We start from the raw sequence: 7,845 nt of genomic DNA, 5'->3' as shown, positions 1-7,845 counted from the left end.
ATATATGCAGATACATCATTGAAGAGAGAGAGAGAGGAGAGAGAGAGAGAGTATATATATTTAGGATACATCTATTGAAGGTAATCCAGTTTAATATTGTTTTCCTTGCAATTTTGTGGAGTTATTTAATCTAGGAAAGTATTTTCGCCTTCGTTTATTCTTTACTTAATATTCAAACGAAAGGAAAACAAAAAGGTATCATAATCAGAAAGGCAAGCTCACATTTTAGGGGCTCATCACAGTTATTAGAATCCCTTTCGTCGAATAACGTGAAATAATAAAAACAATATATAAAATATGTTGGTAAGAGTTATTATTACTAATTTCGCGAGGCAGGATTCTCTTTTGAAGCAATCCGAGTTTTCGTTGTCTGCATTGTATAATTAAGGCTTATTTATGTCATTATATTTAAATATTTGTATCCTTTACTTTAGGTGTATCGTTTCATGCAATCATTTATCATTCCCATCGACGGAACGAAGAGAAATATTTCGAATGATTTTAATCCCTTTTTTTGTAATATCTAGAATAAGCTAATTTACATCATTAGCATTAAATCTCCTTATCGTCTGCTATTAGTGCATCGTCTCCTCTCTATTATCATTCCCATCGAGAGAGTGGAAAAGGAGAAATTTGTCCTCCATTTTGATTGCAAAGTATTCGGATCAAAGGTTTGTTTGTGTTCCTCTCTCAGTCACTATTCATTTATTTTCACAAAACCGTTACATCGCCCGAAGATCCTTTCTCCCGACGAAGCAAAGGGAACACCCAGACCAAAGGAGAGCCTTCGAGTTGCTTTTCGTAAAGGCTTCTTCGCCCAAAAAGCGATTTCCAGCAGACCTTGTCTTGGGACACACAGCTGTAAACTCCAGCAGAAAGAAAATTAATTCCAGTATATTGGCCTTTGTCCTCAGGCCCTGAGCATTTTTCCCGGACTTTACTGACCATTTTGAAGAGTTACGATTCTTGTCACTCTCTCCTTGTGGCCACGAAAATTGAGCTGGGTGTGGGAGGCTGCAGTGGGCTTGGAATGACCAATGATTGTTGTTATTTGAGAACGCTACACTTGTTTCCATTATTTATGTATAGTTTGTTGATATAACCCTTTTATGAGTAACGCTATTACGGATAGGTTACATTACTTACTCTTCAATAGACCATCACTATGTTAAAAAACACTGAATGTATGTATTAATGTATGTATGGCATGAGACTGTGAAGTTGATAATCAGGTGTTTACTCAATCGTAATCACAATTGATTCTTAAGTGAATAACTGTAGGATTGAACGAAGAATGAAGGAAAGACAGGACCAAATGATCTCAAGATCTGCTCTATTTTCTGTACTGCATTCCAGTGTAACATTTGATTTTGTAATCAAGAAATGACATCATCAAATCTTTACTTGGTTTCTATCTTGAGGTTTCTTCTCATCATAGCTCACTGCGTAGCGGGACTTGGAAAACCAGTCTAACTTATGGCGATTATGATATGGAATACTGAGATGTGTAACTGTCTTTCTATTTCCATTTTCCAGTTATTTATAGGGAATGAAAAGTCAGGCATAATTTTTTATAGGTGACCGTATGTCAAACATTTAATTTGTCTTTCATGGAAAAGCATTGATAAATCATTCCTTTCACTGTTGACATACTGGTGAAAGTAACCGATGTATGTAAGATATACTGAATACCTCTCTCAAATTTCATTTTCTCTTTATTTAACAATTTTCCTTTGAGAGAAGCCATAGTTTTTGTAAGCGTAAAACGAAACTGCAAGTTGTCTTTAGGAAAAAGAATTTGCAAATCGTTCCTTCCATTGATAATATACTGAAGAAGCGCCCAAGTGGCGTGATCGGTATGGCCTTGGCCTACCACCTCCGTGGCCGTGAGTTCGATTATCAGGCATTCCATTGGGGTGTTAGAGATGTGTATTTCTGGTGATAGAAGTTCACTCTCGACGTAGTTCGGAAGTCACGTAAAGCCGTTGGTCCCGTTGCTGAATAACCACTGGTTCCCTGCAACGTAAAAATAACACCATACATAGAAACGATATACTGGAGAAAGTAACCGAGGTATGCAAGATATACTACAAGATATCTCAGCCTTAAATTCCCTGTGAGGAAACTCCACCTCTCTTGTATTATTCTTCCTCAGCACAAACATTCCTCTCCTCTGCTATTACCGGTGTCGTACAGTTCCGCCTTTTGACGCCATTCCATCTCCTGGCAAGTTCTTGTCCTTCGCATCTTAGTAACTATTTAATTGAGATCGGAAACGAAGGACGAAAGATTCGTCGCTTCTCACTTCAAGTGGAAAGTGGCGTCAACCTCACCGATAGTTCTCGTTCGTCTTTTGGTCATTAGAAGCAGCTAAGCAGAAGTGCCGGAATGAGAGCTCTTTTCTTCCGATTTGCAGACAAAGAGAAGCGTCAGAGTCCAATGAACAGCATCTTTTTCATTATGCAGTTCAGCATCAATATATGTGTTTGGAGCGAGATCAGTAGATGCTTCATAAGAATGTTGTTTATTATTTATTTTTTTCTGAGGATCTGATTTAAGGCTTATCATAAGCAAAGTTAATTTCTTAAAAAAAAAAAAAAAAAAAAAAATCCTCAGTTGCTTCGTAAAACTCAAAAAAATATATATATATATATATATATATATATATATATATATACACACATATACATATATATATATATATATATATATATATATATATATATATATATATCTTTTTTCTATTTATTTCTTTTTTTCTACCGTTAACCATTTCAGCTATGCTGTTATCTATAAATCCTTAGTTGCCTCGTAAAACTATTATACATATATATATATCTATGATATATATAGGATATATATATATATATATATATATATATATATATATTATATAATATATATATAATATATATATATATATAGTTTGACCATGTCAGAAAGTTATTTTGCAGAAAATTTGATAAAGACTAGGATAATAGACTGTAAAATGAAATGAGTGAAAGATGAAAAAAAAAAATGTTTGCCGCTAAACACCCATCACTGGAACTACAATTATTGCCTTTCATAAATTACCGACGCGAAAATTAAGTGTGTAACCGCCCCCCCCCCCCCCCTCCTCTCTCTCTTTCAATGAAAAACATTCCTAATGTGGAAATCACAGATCAGGATCGAAGATTATGCTTTCACTTAAACAGCCGAATTTTTCCTTTTAAAGAGGATTTGTTCATCAAGTGCGTTCTGTCTATTTTACGGCTTCAATTTAAAGCTTTCTTGGCTAACTCCTTCCTTGGTGCCGTGACTGTGAGTTAATTCATAAGAAATCATTTAGAAAGAAGCTCATATCGCCTTCAACACCGCCTCAAAATAACTTAAATAACAGGCGCATATACATTACAGACAATCAGACATACATATATAAAGTGTATGTGTGTGTGTATATTATATATATATATATAATATATAATATATATATATATATATATATATATATATATATATATATATATACTACATACATACATACATACATCCATACATACATACATGAAAAAAAAGCGGGTATCGAAACGAAGCGAACTGGCGATGGCAAGAGTGCTTTCACAGAATGACGATCCCGGATGTAATTTAGCGATTTTAACTGGACCGTCGTCTCCCCAAAGCACAGTCTGCGATACACGAAAATCATTCGTCCTTTTGCGTCACCGAAGCGCCCGATGGGAACCATTTACGTCTAGGACATTTTTTTTTTATCTAGAATTAAACAGGAGATTTAGTCAGCGAAGGGATGATCTCGTCATTTATGTCATCCAGCGCTAGCAATGATATGTGCTGCAGCAATAGCAATCACAAATAGCGTTTAGCAATCATGAGCTCCGCTACGCGAGGCGATACGAATCGTGGAGTGTATTTGATTTGCAACGCACGATTGGATGTTGAATGTTCAATGAATTGTTCAAATCGGTGTTTGTGATGAATAGCTTCCCGCTGTCATTTGTTATTCTTATTCTCTTCATTAACTCTCTTTTCCTGTGCTTCGATTAAGCGCACTCAGTCGGTTTATCCCTGAACCATCCGAAGCTTCAGAATGAGTGCAAACGAAAACGAATGTCATTTTTGTATGAATGAATGGAAATTGTAACGTGAATGCATTTATATACAATAATAATAAAAACTTATTTCATATAAAAATTATGAACAACGAAGCAGAAATTGATGCTGACCTTTCTCTAATTATTCAGCTGCTATCTTTGTTTTATGTATATAGTTACAGAATCTGCTAGTTTTACTACTACATGTTTTAGAAAAATCGCATTCCATTTAGTTTTGTCTAATTCAAAGAAAGATGATCATTCGAACATCAGGGCACGAAAAACGTTTAGTACAATGAATGAAAAGTTCAAACGAAGATCTATTATATTCAAACCCTAACCCAGATGTTATTAAAAAATAATAATATTAATAATAATAAAAAGGAAACAACCTCCTTACATAGGTTCAGCGACTTGTCTTATTAAAGGATTCTTTGCAACGAACTGCATTCGTAACAGAATAAATACTTCATTTCATCTAAAAAAAAAAAAAAAACCACTTTCCTTCGTATCCAAATCAGGGGACAGAAAGAGTTATAAATTTCAAAGGGAAATTGGATCTTTTCCCAACGGCTGGCAATACTGTTTTGGAACGTCGAGAGATAAACAAGAATTATCTGCGAATTTAGCGCTTCTTCTCTCTTCTTCATTAGAACTTAATGATTATAATGACGAACCCTAACGAGTTGTTGTTTTCTCTTACAGAAAAAAGGACGAAGGACGTTATTGGAAGCGATGGGTTGAAGCTCAGGACAATTGTAACGTTTCTTCTCTTTGACTTTGATCGGCACCAACAGAGTGGAGAGAGGCATTCTTAGTCACATATTTCCATAAAGTTCAGGTTAATTTAGGTTATGACGGGTAACATTAATATAAAAGATGAAAATATGGGTTTTGGTGGATAAATGCCCTTTAGCCGCAACAGTTAACTTGAGTGCTTTATATAAATATATTTGTTTCACAGTTTTACTATAGGTATTTCTTCGCTCTTTAACATCTCAGTCATAAAACTTTCCCTTTCTCAAACTTTCCTTCCTTTCTAACTTCAGCGCAATGTTGCATGGCCACGCGAATGGGGGGAATAAAGAAAAAATAAAGGAAAGCTTTCACACCGGAAAGAATAAAATAAAGCTGTGGTTTTGAACCCTTACACGAGAAAATGCACAAGAATATGGGAAGGAAAACGACGTGTGTGACAGAGAGAGAGAGAGAGAGAGAGAGAGAGAGAGAGAGAGCCCGCAGACGAAACAAAAAAGGAAGAGGAAATCAAGTAATTATCATAGGTTTTCTGAATGATTTTCAAGTTAATATTTGCTGTAATCAGTAAAGAATAGGTCATTAAAGAAATTGTTATCTTGATTTATAGGATAAAAAAAACTGTATTGTACTGCATCCACTTTGTATATTACATGTTTTGGCAATGAGCCGAAATATAATGCAATAGATATGTCATATCTAGATTTGATAATAAATAAGTGAATTAATAAACGAGTGACAGGTAAATTATACAAGAGCGAGCTTAAGTTAAATAACCTTAGGTCACTATGAATTCATTTATCATTTGTGTGTGTGTATATATATATACACACATATATATATATATAAATATATATACATATGTATATATATATATACTATATACTATACATATATAATATATATATATATATATATATACTATACATATATATATATATATATATATATATATATATATATATATATATATATATGTACACACACGACACACACACACTACACACACACACACACACACACACACATATATATATATATATATATATATATATATATATATGTATAGCCTAAACTTATACATACATATAGCGTGAATTTATAAGTGGAAGATAAAAGGACCCAAACCAGGAATATATATATATTATATATATATATATATATATAATATATATATATATACATACATCCATATATATATATATATTATATATATATATATATATATATATATATATATATATAGTATATATACATACATCGTAAATTTATAAGTGGAAGATAAAAGGCCCCAAACCGGGAATATATTCCACCTTTTCCCCACAGTAACATCGATGTAAAACAGCATCACAGAAATAACTCGGTAAGAACGGAAACTATTTAACAATAAACAGACATCGAGCGTCCATTCTCCACCTCTTCTCGGCCGACAAGGAGAGAGTGATAAGAATCGTAACACGACAAAATGGCCAATAAAGTCCGAGGCGAAATGCTTAAGGTCGGAGGTACAAAGGCCAGTTACTGGAAATGATTTTCTTTACGTCTGAATTTACAGCTTTGCATTCCAAGGCAAGGTCAGTAGCAGAGACCAAAGAGGTTATCTGAAGGTTGTCAAACGCTGCTGCTATGTTTTAATTTCTTCAGTTTAGTTATGGAAAGAAGCATAGATTGGGCTATCATAGAATATATATATATATATATATATATATATATATATATATATATATATATATATATATATATATATATATATATACAGGGACTATACAAAGAAAGAACATATATGGCAGATCTTCAGACCTTTTTAAGATGCAGGGTGGAAATTAACGCTCTACAGTAATTTATTTCGTTCGTGTATTGGTTCTTTTGATACAAATGATGTTTGTTTTCGTTGCTTCAAAAGGACAAACGAAGGATTAAATTCCGTTCTTAGAATCTCTCCCAACTTCCCGGATCGGCTCCTCTTTCATTCATGAAGGAAAGGCTTGATTGGCGCACTAAATAATTTTTTTGAATTGAATTGAATATAGAATTTAGGCCAAAAGGTCAACCACTGGGACCTACGAAATTGACGGTAGAAGGTTTGAAAGGTGTAACAGGACGAAAACCTCACAATTGTACTATGAATCAATTGTTAGGAGAAGGTGGCAGGTAAGATGGAAGAGCGAACAGGAAAGGAGGAATAGTAAAAGGAACGAAAGGGGTTGCAGTTAGAGGCCGAAGGCACGCTGCAAAGAACCTTAAGAAATGCCTACAGCGCGGTGCACTGAAGGCACTACTCCCTAACGGGATAGACATTTTGATAAAAATGTTCAGTGGGTTTTAGAAAAAATAACCAATAGAAAAATCTCCAATATGAAACCGGAAAACGACTGAATTATATATGATAATAATAAAACACAAGAAATACCTTTGCGTTTATATTCTGAATAAGGAAATGAATGCTGTAGGAATTCTGTTGGAAAGCTTTGTCAGTTCTTGACGCAGCTGTTTTTAAGAAGTTTCAGAAACTGCGATTAAATATTTTGTGCTTTACAAATTTCAAAAAAGAAGAAATAACGCAAGTCTTCGATTTTATCAGTATTAAGGAAATCAGGAATGTTGGCGAATCTGATGAAACCAGAATTTTGGACTTATCGATAAAGGAAGAATATATTTTTTTATATATGAATGCACATTCTTTTTAGCGACTCCTGCCCTCTCTCTCTCTCTCTCTCTCTCTCTCTCTCTCTCTCTCTCTCTCTCTCTCTTTAGCATCTAATCTTCAGAGGAAAGGTTACAAAGGCTCCACAGAAATCATTTCACTTTCGAGTATGCGTTGACACCCGGCTTTTGACGCCATCACACAAACTATTCAACTATGCTGAGTCCGATTAGTCTACTCTAAAGCGAGTAATGCCATGGAACTCTAAACGGCTGTTTGAAAGAGCTGTCTGAAAGAGCTCCCTCACATCCAAAACTAACTTTGGACAACGTTCGGTTCGCTGGAAGTGAATGC

The sequence above is a fragment of the Macrobrachium nipponense genome, chromosome 46 (assembly GCF_015104395.2).
Source record: "Macrobrachium nipponense isolate FS-2020 chromosome 46, ASM1510439v2, whole genome shotgun sequence".
Classification (NCBI taxonomy): Eukaryota; Metazoa; Arthropoda; class Malacostraca; order Decapoda; family Palaemonidae; genus Macrobrachium; species Macrobrachium nipponense.
This window is presented reverse-complemented; position numbering follows the sequence as displayed.